The sequence below is a fragment of the Vanellus vanellus genome (genome assembly GCF_965231255.1).
Source record: "Vanellus vanellus genome assembly, chromosome: 13".
NCBI lineage: Eukaryota > Metazoa > Chordata > Aves > Charadriiformes > Charadriidae > Vanellus > Vanellus vanellus.
Window position 1 is genome coordinate 11,806,022 of NC_138918.1, and position 18,751 is coordinate 11,824,772.

The window sequence follows — 18,751 nt, forward strand, 5'->3', positions numbered from 1 at the left end:
CCCTACCCCTGACATCTTGAGAGCTCATGTAATTTCCCCAGTTGCCAGGGCTGGCTGACAGCATTTCAACAATAAAAGTGCCTGAGGATAAGCGCACTGCAAAAGCCTCAGTTTATAAACCAGTATCTTCGAGCAGATGGACTGAAGGAAAAGCCGAACGTGGGACTTTGCTCTGCTCCGTCACTGCTCTGCATGCACGGAGCACTAACAGTAAAACTCTAAAGATTAGAATTAGAGTTTGCCAGAACAAAACAAAGTAACAGGCAGCTCCATCTCCAAATAGCATCTCCTAAACCAAAAGTGGTATTTTATTATGAAGCTGCAAGAACCTGTGAGCAGTATGGTGTTACTATTGCTTCTCTTCTCTGAGGAGAAGGGAAACGAGTCTGTTTTCTTATTTATGAGTGTTTCTTTTTCAGAGTTAAGGAGAAAATGGAAACGAAAGTTAACAAGGAAGAAAAAGTTTCTGCAGTGAGTTCTCTTATCTATAGAGCTAGTCATCAAAGAATGTCTTTCACAAAATGCCCCACAATTTGTAGCGATACATTCACGCTGCATGCAAACATCGTACCGGCTTTGCTGCATTCACACGCTGGTTCCTCTGCACCACTCGGATGATGTGAAGCAATCATAAGCCTATGTCCATCAGTGCCAAGTTTATAAACGCTCTTCCCCACTGGAGTGTCTCAAAGCGGGATGAACAAACATGAGAACTACACTAAAATAGCCAGCAGCAGGTGTGACTGCAGGAGGCTGCGGGAACAGCAAGAGGGATATCATCAACAGAGCGCGAATCAGAAAGCGAGCTACAGGAGGTGATACTTCGCAAACTTCTGCCCCAACACACTCTCACCCCACAGTACCAAGAGGAGAGATATGGCTTGTAGAAATGTGCAAAGCAGGAGCTTAATATGGATTTATACGGCTGGAATCCAACCGGCATGGCACAAATTGAGAACTGTGGGCTGGCGCACGTGCCAGGATCCAGAGCAGAGTCTCTGCAGTGATCCTGCTCTCACAAGTTAAAACTTGTTCTGCTGCATCTTCCCTCCACATGATGTGCTTACTGGACTTATCCCTTTCTTTGTTTGCACAGACACACTCGCTTCCTAGTTTGCTCTTGGAAAGGACCAGGAGAAGGAACACACTTATTAGGGTGTGCTAACAGCTCTCTTATCTGTGTGCTTCCAAACTCCAATTTCACTTTAGATGCATAACATTCTGTCCACACGTCCTTTTGGATACAAAGCAAAGCTTGAATACTTGACCGGGGTGGAGCGGCAGAAAGGTCACCTCTGTGCAGAGGGAGACTCAGGAGTGGGTGCCAGAATAAGGGAGGAAACCACCACCTCCCTCCATCAAATCCAGCCCAGGGCGTTGGAAGGAGCCTCCCCGGACTCACACCCACGCGCCAGTGTCTCCACTGAGGTCCCATCAAGAATGGGTATGGCAAACAGCTCAGCTGGGCACTCGGGACATCCCACGATCCAGACTGGTCCCGTACCTGATGAAAAACCTGCGCTGTTTGTCTCACCCAGCCGTGGGGCAGGAGCACCCCTAAAGCCAGGCGCGGCGGCCGCAGCCCTGGCTGCTTCTTGCTAAGACAGACGTCTTCCAGTCTCTTTGTCTCTCCGGCTCTTCAGCGCTGATGATCAGATTTGGGAGGTGGGATGCTGCATGATGAGAGGCAGGAAACCGATTTTTTTTTTTTTTTTTTTTAATAAGCTTATAACTAGCAGTGAAGAAGATAATAGGCTGACTGGGTGCCTAAATTAACAGCTGCTGAGAAAAGCAATAGAGCTCCAAGTCTGCAGGGTAAGATGGCAGCCTGCGAAGGCTCAGGCAGTCCAGATCATATGAGACCTTCAATGAACACAGCATTTTCACCGCAGGTGTATTTCCTGCAAAGCAAACTCTGAGCTTATTAAGCCTCTTCATTTTCATCATACGTCTCCCTCTTGCACAGCTCACCTCTGTCCTTCCCTCATTGCCTTCGCCCCCATCAGCCCCCACGAGGCCACGGTACAACCCCTGGAGGATGCCCTTCCTGCACCCCAAACCAGCAAAGTCCTCACTTGGCCCAAACCAACCCATTACAACTGACCATTACTTTCATAGCAAAAAAAAACCCAGATAGGGTGGCAAGAAGAAGATGCTCCCCACCACCTTTCTTTTTCCCCTTCCATCACGTAGAATCTGTTTGCATTGGACCAGATAACATTCCCATTAAAGATCCAAATCCGTGGAATCCCGCTCTTTCCGGGCAGGGTTTGCTGTCTGCCTGAGCCTGCCGTTATCCTTTGGAGTTACCTACGTACACGCTTCACCGGTGTTACTGGGAGAAAGCTCTGGCCCTGTCACATACTGGATCTGATGCACTTTGGTGGCCAGCCTCCCTTTGTCTCTGAATTTTTTGGCTTACCAAGATGAAGGACGGTTTGAGCCCTGTACGTGCAGCCCTGCTGCACGCAGGCAAAGCAAACTGCGGGTCTTCTCCCATGAACCAGCCAGAAACGCTTAGCGCTGTCCCACTGTATAATTTAATATCCTTAATTCATTCCTTGTTGAAAGAAAAAAAAAAAAAACACCACCACCCAACACCACCATAAAACACAGCTAAAAAGCATTTTCAACACATCATATACCGCTGCTGTGAAAATCCAAGGAAGAGGCACTGGCAGAGGCAAGGAAGTTTCTGAAGCTACGCGAGGCGGACTCCTCCTGACACCTCCATCCGCCTTGACGAACGCGCCGTACCCGAACTCCCTGACACGAGCCTGCCATATAAGGTGCTGATATCTCTGCGAAGGCAAGACAAGCTTTAATGCTGCGACTAAAAGGATGAGAGAGCACTGCCTAAATCTGGCAGGCTCCTAAAGCGAGAGCGAGCTTTTTATCACAAACGTTTCTTAAGTTAGCTGGGGAAAGAAACGCAAATCAGAAGAGAAGTCGCAGATAGAACAGCCCCTAAATTAATGTTTTTCCTTCTAATCTGCTTTCTGTGGTTTCTGACGGTGCTGTCTGTTGCAGTTTGCTCATGCTTTATAAAATACAGAAAAAAATATGCAGACAAATCACAAGGCAATGATTATTACTGAATTACTGCCTCTCTTCACAAGTCAGCTGTACCAGGAATTGCCAAACAATCCCCAGACAAACATGCTTTCAACCCATTAAACAACTATAACAACAATATACATATAAACGCATTTATCGTGGCTGAATCGCATTTTTCATGAAAATCTGTAAGTGACACAGAGCCAACCTTTCGGTGGCTTCAGGTTACATGCATACTTACTCCCCCAAATGAAAAAGTTGGGAATTATTTGGTTGCAGCGTTCACGCAGCCGGAGACGCGGCGCGGGAGTTGCTTTGCCGGCAGAGTCCGTACCGAAGCAAAGTTTAGCCAGAACCCCCCGCCCAGCCTCAAACCGCTCCCATCCCTTCGCAAACATGCCACGACTTCCCATCCTCGACTTTTCGTCCCGAAACGACAGTCTGAAAGCCAGAAAGCCTCTTCGCAGGAGCCCAAAAGAAGGGCGAATGCCCCCGGCTGCGGCGGGAAGGAGGAGGAGGGCAGCTCTTACCTCTCCCTCGGTGGGCAGAGGGACACCCGGAGGGGCGCTGGAGGCGGCGGGGGGGAGATGCAGGGCGGCTTTCGGAGCGGCACGAGGCCTGGCCTCCTCTCACGAGCTGCCCCTGTCAGATTTTCCAACAGCAGAATCGCAGCCAAGTCCCTGCCCATGCCTGAAGAATTTCCTGAACAGCATTCCCCTTCTTTTTCTAACCGCTTTGAAACCGCACTGTCTGTACTTCAATAAGGCTTTGTCAAGCCAAGTTACAGCTACTGGGCTGGCTCCAGAGAGCAATTGAAAACACATGTGTTTTGCATTAAAAGCCCCCTTCTCCGCGCACGCATTCAGACACGGACACCCGCGGCTGCTCTCAGCCCCGCAGCCCGCACGCTGGCCTTCGCAGCCGCAGCGCTAGCCGTTTCTCTTAAAAAGGATAAAAGGATTACGTTGGTGGCGATTTTCTTTGGGAAGAGGGAAGGAAAAAAAACCCAACAAACAGGGTGGGAAGGATCCCCTTCCCGCAGATAACACCTCGCCCTGCCTCGTTACGTTTTGCTAGTATCAGCGGTCACGGGCGCCCCGGTTAACAGACAGGTTTGTCATAACCCCAACAAGGAAGGGAGCACAGGAATTAAAATCTCAGTTCACCACTACTCTCCTCTTACCTTTGCCTCTGTCTCCTCTAAAAATTGTGAGAAAAAAAAAGAAGTATATTTTTAGCGTCTCTAGACTCAGTTCACCACATCAGAACTGTGTCCTAATCTTGACACACTCCTGTATCTGCTTATACCAAAAATAATACAACTACTTTTGAGTACTTTCATCCCTCTCTGCTTTCCAGCTGTCCTAACCCGCAAAAATATTTTAAGCACCTTGCATCTCCTTTTAAAGAGTATTAACATTGCCCCGGTGTTGGCTTAAGGAAAAGCAATAGAAGATGTAATGTTATACCTCCAATCAGAACGGGTCCCAGTTCTTAATATCCGTAACCATTTCCAGGCGGCACCATGGGTGGAGGCAGCGGAGGTGGGCTCTGCAGCTCGCCGTGCCCTGCGCCCGGCACGTGCCCGTGAAGCGGAGCCAGAGTAGACGCGGAAACGCACATGGATGTCCCCTGTATTCCACCACAGCTGAGTCCCACCAAAGATGAAACACAGCAGCAGAGTTGTCAAGGTAACAATATAGACAAGAGACAGCTTAAAGAGAGAGAGTTATATTTTTCCCTCTTAATGTTCCTTTTCAAAACCGTGCACTCCACTTCTACCGGGTTATTCTGGTTTGTGATTTACAGAGGTGCGGCGTCCAGATGAAGTGTTTACAAGAGACAAATGCAGCTGGAGACTGGAAATAATTGCGAGCCTCGTGTATGGTCTGATCCAGAGCTCACTGAAGGCAGTAGGAAGCCTGTTGCCTTCCACGGGCTGTGGATTAGGTCCACAGAGAGGACTTATTTTTTGCAGGAAAGTGAGATCTGCCTTTCATGCAGAGGCAATGAGATCTTACAAAACCCACATGGGTTGTCCATATGGAAAGCCTGCAGCACTTCATACAATCATAGAATGGTTTAGGTTGGAAGGGACCTTAAAGGTCATCTCGTTCCAACCCCCCTGCCCTGGGCAGGGCCACCTCCCACCAGCCCAGGTTGCTCAAAGCCCCATCCAACCTGGCCTCAAACACCTCCAGGGTTGGCTCTCTGGGCAACCTGCGCCAGCATCTCACCACCCTCAGAACAAAGACTTCCTTCCTAATATCTAATCTGAGGCTACCCTCTTTCAGTTTAAAACTGTTACCCCGCGTCCGATCGCCACACTCCATCCATCCAAGCTGTTTTGAGAGCTTCTGTGGTAACAACATGTGTGGCTTTCACCTGCACCCTGACCTGCTACCAAGAACGCTCTTTTCTTAGCTCCTGCCGGGAGCCACGCGTCGGGCAGCAGTCTTGCCCACAGGCCTGGGCAATGCGCACAGGCCAGGCGCTGCCGACCTGGACCAGCGCCCCAACTGCACGCACCGCAGTGGGGATGGAGGCAGAGGAAGATGCTATTTTGCAGAAGGCAACGTGAAACCGCCCGGTCACTCTGCCTCAGTTTTCAAGGCTGTAAGCCAAGCAGAAGGCACGCACACACGCCGCACACTTACAACCGCTGGTGATAGCACTTCAGATTTATTTGCGCAGGTTGTGAGGAGTCAATTTGTGCCAGAAGAGAAACCACAGACTTTTGGATCGCAAATCAGGACAGCTATCGAAGCAGCTAGAAGAGAGCCTTCCTAACTGGCTACAACGGCAATGATAACACTCTTTGGGTTGGCAACCAGCCACGACTGAAACCAACGGCGCCTAAAAGCTTCAGAGTCTCTTAGTATAAATAGACCAAAACAGAAAAAATATGAACTGCAAAGTCACATAATTAGATATTTGGTTGTACACGACCATCGGGCATCTGCAGAGCTGTTTGCAAGGTGATGGCAGCCCTTGCCTTCTGTCTTAAATTTCCCCACGGTCTTCAGTCAGCAAACCAGTTACGTATGGTGACAGGCAACAACTTCAGCGGGTCGACGTGTGTTTTGAGTTACGCACGTGCGCTTCAGTGCTTTGTGGTCCCGGCCTTCTTACGGCAGCCTGGCTCTGGCAGGACCAACAGTCAATTCATTCCCCACATGGCAGTACGGTGCTTTGAAATGACTCAGTTCTTCACACAAATATGGTCAAACAGTGGTTTTCAAATTTTCTTGGTGTGTGGACCCCTAAATATTTGCCAAAGGTGGCGCATACCCCTGTAATAACTTCACAGAGAGCGATTTCTATGCACCTGACACAAAACTCTCTTTTTCTGTCATTTTTCACAGTTCCCTTGGGAATAGTCCACAGGCCTCCCATATGTCTGTGGGCCACAGGCTGGAAACTACTGCCGGAGATAACTTAATCCCTTATTAAGAATGTAAATGATCTCTTCTGTTTATGTGCCATACTCTCTATCTTCAGAATATTCATGCGAGCTAGCAGCGCGCCGGCAGGTACAGGCACGGGGAGGTGACAGCATTAATACTGCAGTTTTTTCCATTGGCATAATTAGTAGGCCAAGTCTATAAATATTTACGTTAAATCTGTCAGGCATCACACCAACTTCACTGATAACTTAAGGGTGTCTTACTGTAAACTGCATTAACGCCTAACTATTTTGTCATCAAGTAACACATAAAATCCTCCTTCCAGCTAAGCCACTTTGACTAGGTTGTTTTTATCTCTTTCTCATTTGGGTACGGGGTTTAAAGATGCTTCAAGCATCAGACCTGTGGCTCAGGGACTGTTCTATTTTTCCGTTATTGAGCTATCATTTGTATTAGTGCCAGCGCTACCAAAAATATATGAACCTTGCAAGCATAAAACTTAAGTTGATGTCGACATAACTGTCTGCGTAACTGCTATTATTTCTCAGTACTGGCAGGGTTATGAGGATTAAAAAAAACCACTAGAGCTCTTTGGGAAGATAAAAACAAATTAACCCCCCTCAAAGCTCCGATATCTTTGCAGCCGGAAATTATAACATGTAGGGACTTCCATTTCGTGCGGGAGATCCACTTCGCCTGGATCCATGAACTTCTACACCAGGAAACATGAGACCTACAAAAGGTAGGAAGGAAATTTCCTTCTCTACCATTTATTCCTGTCCTGCGTTTTGGCATCCAGCATTTTCTAGAAGCAGCTGAAAATTATTCAGCATTTACTGTTGACTTAGCAATATTCATAACTGATTCCGTTTAACTGACGATATCTATTTGCATACAAAAGGAAACTCGGGACTTTCACGCTGTGCAGATTTCCAGGGACTCGCTCAAACGTTCCCAAAACCTTCCTAAGAAAATCAGGGAAAAGCAAATAAGCAGAAAGAGTCAGCACGTAAATGCAGGTGCGTGTGCACCTGGAGCGGAGTAAAAGTCGAAATGAAAATTTTAATATCTGAACGAGATAATTAAGCAATCCCTTGTTCGAGCTCTCCCTCCACATGACTCCTTTTTAATCAATTAAATCTTTTGAAATATCACAACAGAATAAATATAAATGTTCAAATATTTTTAAACTCTCGACTGAAATAAATCATCTGCCTAATTATTATTATTTTAAATTGCCCTCAGCCTTGGACTCTTGTAACAAATCTCTCGTGTACGTGTGTGTAAAGGGAGAAGCCAAGACTCGTTTGAGCTCCACCTCCTTAAATGCAGAATTAAAGCAGCTGATGGATTAGAAAGTTAACTGCTTTGGGTCGGGAGCAGCAAGTCGTGGGAAGGCAGCTACTGGAATTCCCGATGGATTTGCCCAGCCCTCAGCATGCAGAGAGGATGGAGGGCAGTGTAATGAGTCAGGGACGGGAGGAGGGGGTTCCCCAAATTTCTTTAGCTGATGGCAGTAGCTGCAGGAGAGGAATGATTCACCGGAGGGACAAACCCATCCCTCTGTGTGTGTGTAGGAAGCGAAGGTCTGATTTGATGGCCGGGAGCAAAATCCCATTTAAGTGCTGCAGCTGCGAATGAAGGAAGGCACACAGGTCATCAGGTAATCACAGGCAGGGCTGAGATGGGCTTGTTGGACAAGCGAAAAGGAAATTGGAGAAAATGAAAAAGCACTCGTGTGTGCGTGTGCACGCGCGTTCGGCTGTAAGGAGCCTGTTGTGACTGTGCCCGGAGAGCAACCCCCTGTGCCTGCAACCAGACCCGCGGCGCCCACGGCCTCACCCACTGCTCTGGTTTCTCCAGAGGAGATAAATACGGCTACATTTTGGTAAGAAGCTGTAAGTATAGGACTGGTTCCGAAATGCAAGATCTTCTAATTCTCAGGAACCAAAGACGACGAGGAGCAGAGCTAACGCCACTGTGGCCCTCCTCTCACAGACAGGCAGTCAAGGATGCTCTGAATTTCACGCAGGCGAGAAACCCCAGTAACGACAGAGGTGACCCTGAAGTGGAGACCTCGCTTCACACGACACCGAGTTATTTAGTATTTAGTTATTTACTTCTATTCATCTGGAGTTAGCAAACGGTACGGTAGCGTAAACGAACCAAGGGAAACACAACACAAAGTCCCGGTTTCATAGTAATTTGACAGGTGAGGTGGGGAACAGGAGGTTAGGGCAGCAGGCGGTGTCGCTTGCCCAAAGCCGAAAACACAACGCGAGTTCAGGTGAAGGGCTCAAGGAGGCGAAGGACTGAGCTTTCATGAGAGGCCAAACCCAGAGAGCTGCTGCTCAGGGTCCGGAGTTTGGAAACATCGGCATCTCTGCCTCTGCTACGAGACAAGGATCGGAGTGGCAAAAAGCCATCACCAAAGGCAGAGACCTTCCACCCCACAGGCTCAGGAGAGCTGTAGAAAAGGGAGGGCGGAGGATGGAAATTCAAGTGTCCGGTGTGCCAGAACCGCAGCAGGCTCTCATCTCACGTCGCACCGGCTGATGTGTAACACCTGCACCGAGAGCAGCCTACGCCTGACGGCTATTTTCTCCTTCGGGTCCAGGACCCGCAGACCCCCTGAGCCCACGTGCAGACCGCAGTGCGCCTAATCAGAGAGCTCTGTGCCGCGCTCCTTTTTCCACAAAAGCAGCGGCAGTGTTTACCCGTTGGCCAAAGAGCCACAGCCAGGACCTCAGCCAGCCCTCCCCTCCGCCGCTTTGTAATTATTCTGATGATTTCAGCCATTTGCAGGCTCTTCTCAGAAATAATTTAAGGCCAGCAGAGCTTGTTAATAGGTAAAATGGAAAGTGTTCCTTTTCATTTCTCCGGCAACGTTAATGTAATTACCCTGAGTCATTCTCAAACTACGTGGGCTGTAATTTCAAGGCAATATTACCATTACAGCGCCCTGTTCTTCCCGCCAGCGTGTGTCATACTCCCCATCCAGAAGTTATTTATCAATAATCGGAATGGTCTTCATTTACAAACAATAGAGAGACTCTTCATTCGCAGCACGACAAGGAAGCAGCATGGGCGTCACCACGCAAAGGTGTGCCACCTTCCCTGGCTCCTACCCCTCTGGCACAAGAAATGCAAGAAAGAAAAAAAATAACTGCGAAGATTAATTTCGTACAGATATAAGAGCAAATATTCAGCTGGCCAGGCCAGTAATTGTTCTTCTATTAAAGTCTTAACCGTATCCAAATTTATTACTCTTATCTGAGCTGCCTCACCCTTCGTTCTTTCGGAAATCGGGTCCCAGGAGCACAGCTGCTCTGGAGGCTGTGGTGAGATATATGCCCCAACGCAGCCAAACCTTCACCTCAGCCTGCAATAATCATCTTCTGGGGGAGAAGTTTCAGTTTCTCTGCCAGGGCTATTGTGGTGGGGATTTCTGGAGTACGGATGTGCCAATGCTGCTCAGGTTTAATGCGGAGCGGGGCTGCTGGTCAAGCAGAGCTCTTCAGCGCCCTGCGCGTATCGCAGCCTTTCCCTTGGCACGCCGGGCTATTTTTATTCTGTCAAGGAAGAAGCTCTGCCTGTTCCTACACTTAGATATCCTACCACGTCACAAAGTTACCACCACCCGACGCACCCAAATTTGAGTCTACAGAACAATTCCCGTAGGCAGCTTATCTGTATTTTTACAAAGCAATCAGCAGGGCTCTCGCAGAACACTAACGAGGCAGACGGTCGGCCCGCGAGCAGCCCTGTACACGCTGCCGTCTGCTTTAATGAGCTGTGGTGTGTCATTCTGGACACCAAGCCTTTCCCATGACCGTGTGAGCCTCCCGAGATGAGCAGCAGCGACCGTCATACCCAATACCTGATCCAAAGGAGAACTCGCGCTCTCCTCTTCCCGTGACAACTAGAGGACATCCAGCCACTCGCCGCCAGGCTGAAACCTGATGTAAAACATCCACTCCAGAATCAGAAGCAAGGAGACAGCAGGTCTGGTAGTCAAAATGATGAGTAACCTTTGGCCAAATTGTGCAAATTCTTTCTCTCTGCTTCCATTCTGCAAGAGGCGATAAGACGGATACTGTTCATAAAGCAGCTCATGACAGTGCGCAGGCATTGGAGATCTAGCAGAGTACAGAATGATTCTGCTTATATATAAATAAATGCACACATGCACATATACTCACATATTTTGAGTTTCAACAGAGAATGAGGGGGAAGGATAAAAAGCAAACTGATAGGAACATTAAGCTACACTAAGATTGTGCAGAACGTGTGAGCCGGAGGGAAGGAAAAAGGATATAATGGCCCGAGAAATAAAAGCATGTTTGTATGTCAGTAATCACGCCTGACCTTTGCCAGAGAACTCAATATGGCAGAGGCATATCTGTGAGGATATTTACTCCAAGGCCCATGAAAAGGCCATTGTGCAGAAATTCCAGGCTCGGATTTATCTGCAGAGATCTACCCGGTGGCCTCTCAATCTCAGCATCTCTGCTTCGTTATTGGCAGGATGTCGCAAAGGGTAAAACCCATTTAATCAGGAAATGCCTTTATCGCTGTAGCTATTACCTCTCAATTTCTGTGAGGATTCCTTGGGCTTTCCCACACCTAACCAGTTTCTTGGAGCCTGGGCTAGGGGTTCATCCTGGGCGTTCAACAGCAGCCATATGGGCTGCAACGTCCAAGAAAGACCGTTTGCACTTGGACTTCTGTCCTCTTCCAAATATTTATCTAATTCAGCAGCTGGTAAGGCTTAGTCCTCACCGCGGTGTCAGAGAGGGCTGCTGCCGCTTCCAAACCCCCGTGTGAGCCAAAACACTCCCAACTAAGGATGAATGTAAAAATGTTTGGTCCCATAAGAGTATGGAAGAGAGAAACAAATGTCCTGACCCTTCCTCTGCAGAGCTGAGCGTCGACACGCAACTCTGTTCTTGGCCCCATCTTTTTCTCCTATAACCTTATCGTGACGGTCTTGGATTACCTGTGAGCACAGTGACCCTACAGTTTGGCAGCAACAGGATCTTTTTTTCATTAGTAGGACACCGGGAAAATCTCTCAATCGTATATTTCGGAATGAAATTTCATCACTGCTGTGATTAATGTTAACATCATTTCTGCCCTATATTCTCCATTCTTTCAGGCTAAAAATACCCTTTCGGATTTCCTGATGTTATCCAATGAGAATCACAAAGGGAGTGAGGGCAAGGAGAGAAAAAGAGGGAGAGAGAAGCTTTGTGTCTTGCACCCAGACTTACCGTTTGGGCAAAGCAGCTGTCAGGAAGGTGAGAGAGCTGTTCCCTTCTAAAATCTGAGGGACTTTACCGGCCCACTTTTCTCCCAAAATGAGAGACAAAAGTTTACGTAGATGCTTCTCGGAGAGTAGCACATTTTTCATGCTATCCCTCACTCACAGATATATTTAATTAATAAATATATTTAACATAATAAATATATTGTAATAAAATATCATTAATATATTATTATATATTAATATATTATTGTATACTATATAAAATTATATATTCCAATATTCTATATAATTATATATCTTATATTATATATTAATACAATTAATATGTTTAATAAATATATATTTTAACTAATGAATATATTTAATTAATAAATAATATATTTAATACTGCTTTAGCAGGGGAGTTGGACTAGATGATCTCTAGAGGTTTCTTCCAACTCTGAAAATTCCGTGATTCCGTGATTCAAAATTACAGTTTAACTCTATGAAATCGCTAACTGGTAATTAAAAAAAAGCTTATTTGATTTTGTCTTTTTTTTTTTTTTCCAAGTGCCCACGTGGCTTATTCTCATCGTTCAGGCACGTCCTGCCTTCGCAGCTTCTGTGGGCGAGGAGCGTACTCAAGCTGGAGCGAACCTTCCCTCCGCTAAGGCGGGAAATACAGAAAATGAAAAAATAAATCCATTTCCCACAAAAACCTGTTTCCAAACGCAAGGATGATCTAATAAAAGGCTTAATGTTTTTGTAACCTCCCGCCTCACGGAAAATCAGCACGAGAGAAAACCAACGCAGAGCATTTACTCCCAACCGTGTGTGAAAACACATATGTATATTTAAGTGGAGTGATATTTAAGTAACGAGCACCGTACTGTTAGAGTGGGGTTAGCTGCGAGTTCTGCAGCGACAGCTCCTATCCGAGGAGGCCGGAGGTTAAGCGTTTCTCAACACGCTGCCCTACCAAGCGAGCATCTGCCCCCTTGCCAGAAGCGGCACTGCCCCGCACCCGCGACGGCGCTGCTGAGCAAAGCCGCCTCCTTCCACCCCTCCAGCTATTTAGCGTCCTCGTAGGACACCGGGAGCAACGTAGCACGGCCTTAAGCAAGTCTCCATCCCTACTGCCACACGGAGGTTAAACCGATCTCCCCGCAACGCAACGCAACGGCAAAGCCAGGGCATTTCTTGTAATCTCGCTCGGGCAGGCAGTAAGGCGTTAAAGGGGAGCGGTGGGGGAACGCCGGTGCTTGCAGGGGATGCTGCGGCAGCGTGGTCCGGAACGGTCCCAGAGTTTTATGGGTTTATCATCCCGACACATAAACTTTCTCCCAGCAGGGCTCCTTTGCACTTACCTGGTTTTATTATTCTACGGCTGGAACTCCACGGCAAATCTCTCAAAGGTTAACAGGGCTGTCCAGAAAGCACACGAAACAGCCCGGCTACAGTCAATGAATTGTAATGCTCTACATTACAACAATGTGCTATTTTTACACCGGATAGCGGTCCACGCTCAGCACTATTTCGGTAACTGTGTAAGATATGACAGAGGCCAAGGAAAGGTGCAATAACAGTTGTAAGACAACCCGCCTGCAAATAATAACAGAAGACCACCATAAAGACGGAAGGGGAGAGCGAGGGGAAATAACAAACCGGGGAGATTCAGAGCAACTCCAGCAAGGGCACCTCCATCTGCCAGCCTTAGAAACCCAGTAAGTGTTGTTGTGCTACAGCAGGTCGGCACGCGTTTCAGACAGATGGTGATCCCCATGTGAAATCAGTCAATCTTTCTTTGATAGGTTTCGGAGAGCCCCGCTGCTGTCTTCCTAAGAGAAGTGACACCTTTATGCTGAAAGTTACAGGTTGTTGCAGGCAAAAGGACAGAAATACACCCACACACTTTCCTCGTCCGCTGTACGCTCAAGCTGTCCGTGTATTTTGCAACAAGGAATGCTTGCAGGCACTGAGACATCTCGCAGGCACGTGCGCTCTAAATCAACACAGTTTAGAAGCTATTTAAAAAAAAAGAAAAAAAAAGCTGGCTACCAGAATCCCCGTTGCACTTCTTCACCCACTGCAATGCAGCAAACAGCAAATCTTTAAGCGATGCTTAAGCCCCACACCTCTCCGTAAAGGATTTCTAAGCGCCTTATGACGAGAGATTGTCACCGGGGCCAAAATCGGGTCCCACCAGTTCTTTGGTTGTGCAGTGAGTGAACCCTGAACTCGCTTCAGCGCTGGAGCAAAGGCATTTGCCGCCCCGGTCGTACGGAGGTTGAGTACCACTTGACTCCTGCCACGGAGCAGATGACCGCGTGGGGCCGGGCAGTGTCGGCACGGCTCTGGCTGAGGTCCACGGCTGCGCGGCGCTGCTGATGGTGTCACCGGGGGCTCCCGGCTCCGTGGGTGCAGCCTCCAGCCCCCGCGCAAGCAAAGCACTTCAGCACCAGTCGTGTTTTAAGTACTTTCCGTACAAGATGCTTACGTGAGCATTTGAGTAACTCCACGCAATTCTATCCACAGACAACTGGAGCAACCCATGAATAGAACACTTCACAAAACAGTGACTTCTTCAAACGAACACATCAGCCTTACGCTTTCTCCGTGTTTTTTATCTACTTGAAAAACTAAGCCAGGTGCCCACTTGCACTGCTCCCAACCTTAAAGCTGCGAGAGTAAGGGCCAAACTCTGTAGCTGGAGGCCACAGCACCCTCTGCACAAGGGGAGCAGAGGCATTCAGTCCAGGCATGAAAGCTGGGACCATGCCTGGAGACCAAGGGCTGGCAGGTCTGCCCCACGATAACGTCTCTTTCACTGGGGCCCAGAGAGCTTAGCCCTGTCTATCCTCATTTATTCGCATTTCTTTATAAAGACAAACCCAAGGATTCCTTAAACATAAAATTTGTCACAATTACGGGCTGGCATTTCTTTATAATTATCTTAAATACTTCACTCTCAAGAAAACATGGTTGAAAATGCAAGAGAATTACGCTGATCATTTGCCCATAATTAGACAGATTCAATAAAACCTGGTGCTTAGCATGTTTTGCATCTGTATACTCTTTATACAAATTAATGTCAAAGATATCTCTATCATTTTTTAGTCCTTTGCTGTCAAGCACATCTGATCTGGCAAGGATGGTCTTCATAAACAGATACCTCTTGAGGATTATTTAAAGTCACTGCTTTGCCCACAAAACAGTTCCCTAGCACTCCATTCTTCCCTCCTGCTACTGTTCTGCAAAGCTTGGAGAATTACGGGCTTTGGCTTGTTCTGAGAAGAAACCGACTACGGAACTGGTGATTTTTGTTGGAAGCCTGGTTATTTATGAAGAAAATAAGAAGTCTTGTCTCCACGGCGGGAAGAACGTAGGGGGGAAAAAGTAGCAAACTTGTGGCTCACTGCTCCAAATGGCTTTCAACCAAAATGTTAGCTCAAAACGTTAGCTGCTTCTTGAAGCTAAAAGCAAGGGTGAATATGTACATCTCGGCACAAAAGGCATCTTGCCCAGGGAGCACTGGTGAAGCTAAAGATACTGGTAGACCTGTAAACTCGATTGCCATAGTCCACCTGTGGATGAAACTTCCATCTCCTGGTCCAGACAGAGAAAATCCCTAAGAGGTGATAAACAAACGCCTGTTCTTCTATGCAAAATGGTCCTTGTGTCATGGAAGTCCTGTTAATTTTTCTGGGAGTGCACCAAATTAGCTAAAGATGCTTATGCGTACTAAAAAAGAGAAAAGATATTTATGGAGCTAATTTCTGCTGTCTCTCCAGAGCAGTCCGGTATGTCTTCCACCCCCATATATAAGCACCTCTATTTACTACTGCATCTGATCTTCTTTTCTCTCTGCGTGAGAAATTTTTCTTCTTCCTTCAAAGTACTGTCCCCATTTCTAAGCCTGAAGAATGTGAAATAAATATGGTACTGCATATAAACAATGCACAACATAACACAGCTTCTAAATCAGAGTCAGCTGAAGATATCAAGTTTGTTTTCTTTCTCAGTGATTGATGCCCTCTAGAAGAAATAATAATTATATGGCACAAGGAGGAGGAAAAAAAGGCATGTTGAGTGATATAAGCATTTAGTCAAAACATAACTGAAACACTGAGGAAAAAAATGCTTTAAAACTGCTTAGCCTGAGTAAGACAGCATTATTATCTGTAAAATGGATGAAAAATAAAACCCCTCCAACAAGAAAAGGATTTAAGAAATCTGTTATACGCTAATGCCATCTACCAGACATCAGTGGAAGTAGCAGAAAAAAAGTCAAATGAAACAGCAAATACAACAAAGATTAAGTAAGAATTTGTGCACATCCCCAAGTCTTTTTTTTTTTTTTTAGCAAGTACCAAATTAAAAGTCTTGTTCTGTCTCTCCTTTTTTCTCAGAGCAAGGCTTTCAGGGCATCTGTGAATGCAAATATTTATCACTTCTTCTAATTGGCAAGGTTGCGGAAAAAACTTTTCAGTTCCCCCTCCAACACAACTTTGAGTCACAACTTGTATTTACATGACTTTGAACTATCATTATTCTTCTCCTGAAAGCTGCCACTCTCTTATGCAAGGGAAAAAAAATGACTTTGTGTCAAATTCCACATTGTCTCAGGGCCTCTTCAACTCGCCTTGACTATCTTGATCAGTGAGTCCAAGCTCAGTGAGCTTTGCAAGCGGCTACGTGTCAACTAAATCACAGCCCTTCTCTCTGTATATGGGGACCAGTTTCCAAGGATTGCCTGATTACTGTAAAGGGGGTCCTGCTTCTCTTCTTGTCCCGAGTGGCCCCAGATTTATAGCCAACTCCAAAACACCCCTCAAGAACTTCTGCCAAACCGTAACACCACAGTCACTCTTCCAGGAGAAAGATTTCTGCCACCAGCGAAGATGAGCTTATTGAGCCGCCTCCTCCTAGAGCTCTTCCTCCCTTCTGTCTTCTCAGCCATGCCTTTTGTGATAGGACAGAAAGCTGAAACAAATGAGCCTCAAAGGCAGCAACACTTTCAAGAGTGCTTCTGTGTTAACTTTGGAGAACCAAGAACATCTGTGTATTCTCATCTTTTGGAGACTACAGAGAACTTTTACTGAAACCTGTCACATCAAGACAGCTGACTTGCACGGCCAGTGATGCTTGGACTTCTTTCTCTCTGCCCTTCCCCTGGCAGTTCACCTTCGCAAGCCCAAGCAGTCACACTCTGCCTTACTCTTGCAATTACCAAGACTGTTGCAGCTGACTCACTTCTTTGGCTAAACCTTCTATAATTGCTGGTCCAACCCTCACTTCACGTCTACCTTCAGATCATTCCTTAACTCCTTCTAGGAAGTTTCTAGACACGGTCTGAATTCTTTCCTGCTATCACCAGCTCTTGTCTCAAGGCTCATTTCCTTTTGCAAAGTTTACAGCCTCTTGGAAAACTATTTTAAATCTACTTGTGAAGGCTTCAGCTCATCTTTTGGGGCTCGCTTTGTGTAGGTTTTTATGGATTCTCAAACATGCGTGCTTCACGCGGAAGCAGAAAGCTATGGAATCAGCGTGACTTCACATACATGAAATTCTACTTGTGCTGGAACCTGGGCATGACAAAGGTGAAAATACATAAAGAAAACGTAGGTATGATTTTACAGCAGAAGTCTGTAAGCAGCACAGGACCCTAAAGCTTGCATAACTGAAATGAGAAACAGTGGCCATGACCCTGCCTTTTGCCTACGTACTTTTCAAAACCCAAAGCTAGGATGTTTTCTGGTATCCTTCAACTTTCCTTTTGGACATCCACCAGAAATAAATAGCAGATGCCTGTTCAGTCTCAAGGCACTAAGAAATAGATGCAGCTACAAAATCTGCCACTGTTGTGCCACGGACATGATCTCCATCTGCTGATGCAGACACATGTATACACAGAAAGCAGGAGACGGAAAAAGCAATATCTGAAACCAGCAGAGCACGACATGGACCTGAACCATTTTGAGAGACCACAGAACACTTCCATTTCAAAAGGAACATCATCTATCTATGTGCCTGTTATTTCAGGCACAACCTCATTTCTTCCAGTACACAAACTCAGCCCAAACTAGCAAAATACTTTAGACATTTAGTCCCTAATATCCCTTTAGGAAAATCTTCCAGAAACTCTGACAGTTAGAAAGAATCTAATTTTCTGCATAAAAATATTCAGACCAATGACAACTCTTTGCATCGACTTTACTTTTTTTTCCCTCCCCCCCAGAAAAATATTTTTTAAAAAATTGCTTTAAAGAAGCATTCCAGAAGAATTTACACGTACCAACTAACAAAGGCACTATCCAAAAATTCTGCCAGTATTTGTCTCTTTCTGATATTCCAGAAGGACAGAAATGAGCTATTTAGCCGCCACACTTAGTCTGTCTCTACACTGGAAAGGTTCAGTGATGAAGCTGTAGTGAATAGCCACTGATTAAGAAATTGCGGCAGGGCTGGGAGTTGCTGTTGATTCAAGGTGAGAGGAATCACACCGAGCGGGAGTTAGCTGGCAATGCACAACGAGGAATTTCCATGTTGTCAAAAATCTTCTGCTGTGCCTGATCCTGGCATTATTTCCCACGGGCTTGTTAAGAAAAAACGAGCCCTCATCACACTTCTCTGGTGCTTCCTTTGCTCCTTGGATGAATATTCTGCAAGTGCAAATAAAACGTTCACCAGCAGCAATTTATTTTCTGTCTCTTACAAAAGCGATCGCAGGCAGCCAGGCTTCTGCATCGGGAGCTGGACGCGAGCGTGAACAGCAAACCTCCCTGCCAGGGCTGAGCTCCCCTCCTTCGTCCGTCCTTTGCGGTCTGTGAGATAATAGCCGTAAGGCACCACAAGGGCCACATTAATATGGCACTGGTTCTCCGTATTTTGGCTCATCTCTACTGCTGTAAGCGCCTGCACGGCCCCAGCAAGATGTAGCCACTCACGAAATTTAGTCATGAAGATCCAAACCCACGTCCCCGAACTGCAAAGAGAGGATGCATAGGCAGTCTCAAACTGGGCAGGGAATCGATATTAG

General features: G+C 46.6%; 1 protein-coding gene across 1 annotated transcript in view; it reads right to left on the reverse strand.

Annotated features, from left to right (window-relative positions):
* The window catches only part of SGCD (sarcoglycan delta), a 349,935-nt gene that overhangs the window by 141,384 nt on the left and 189,800 nt on the right, over positions 1-18,751 (reverse strand). The window lies entirely within an intron of this gene.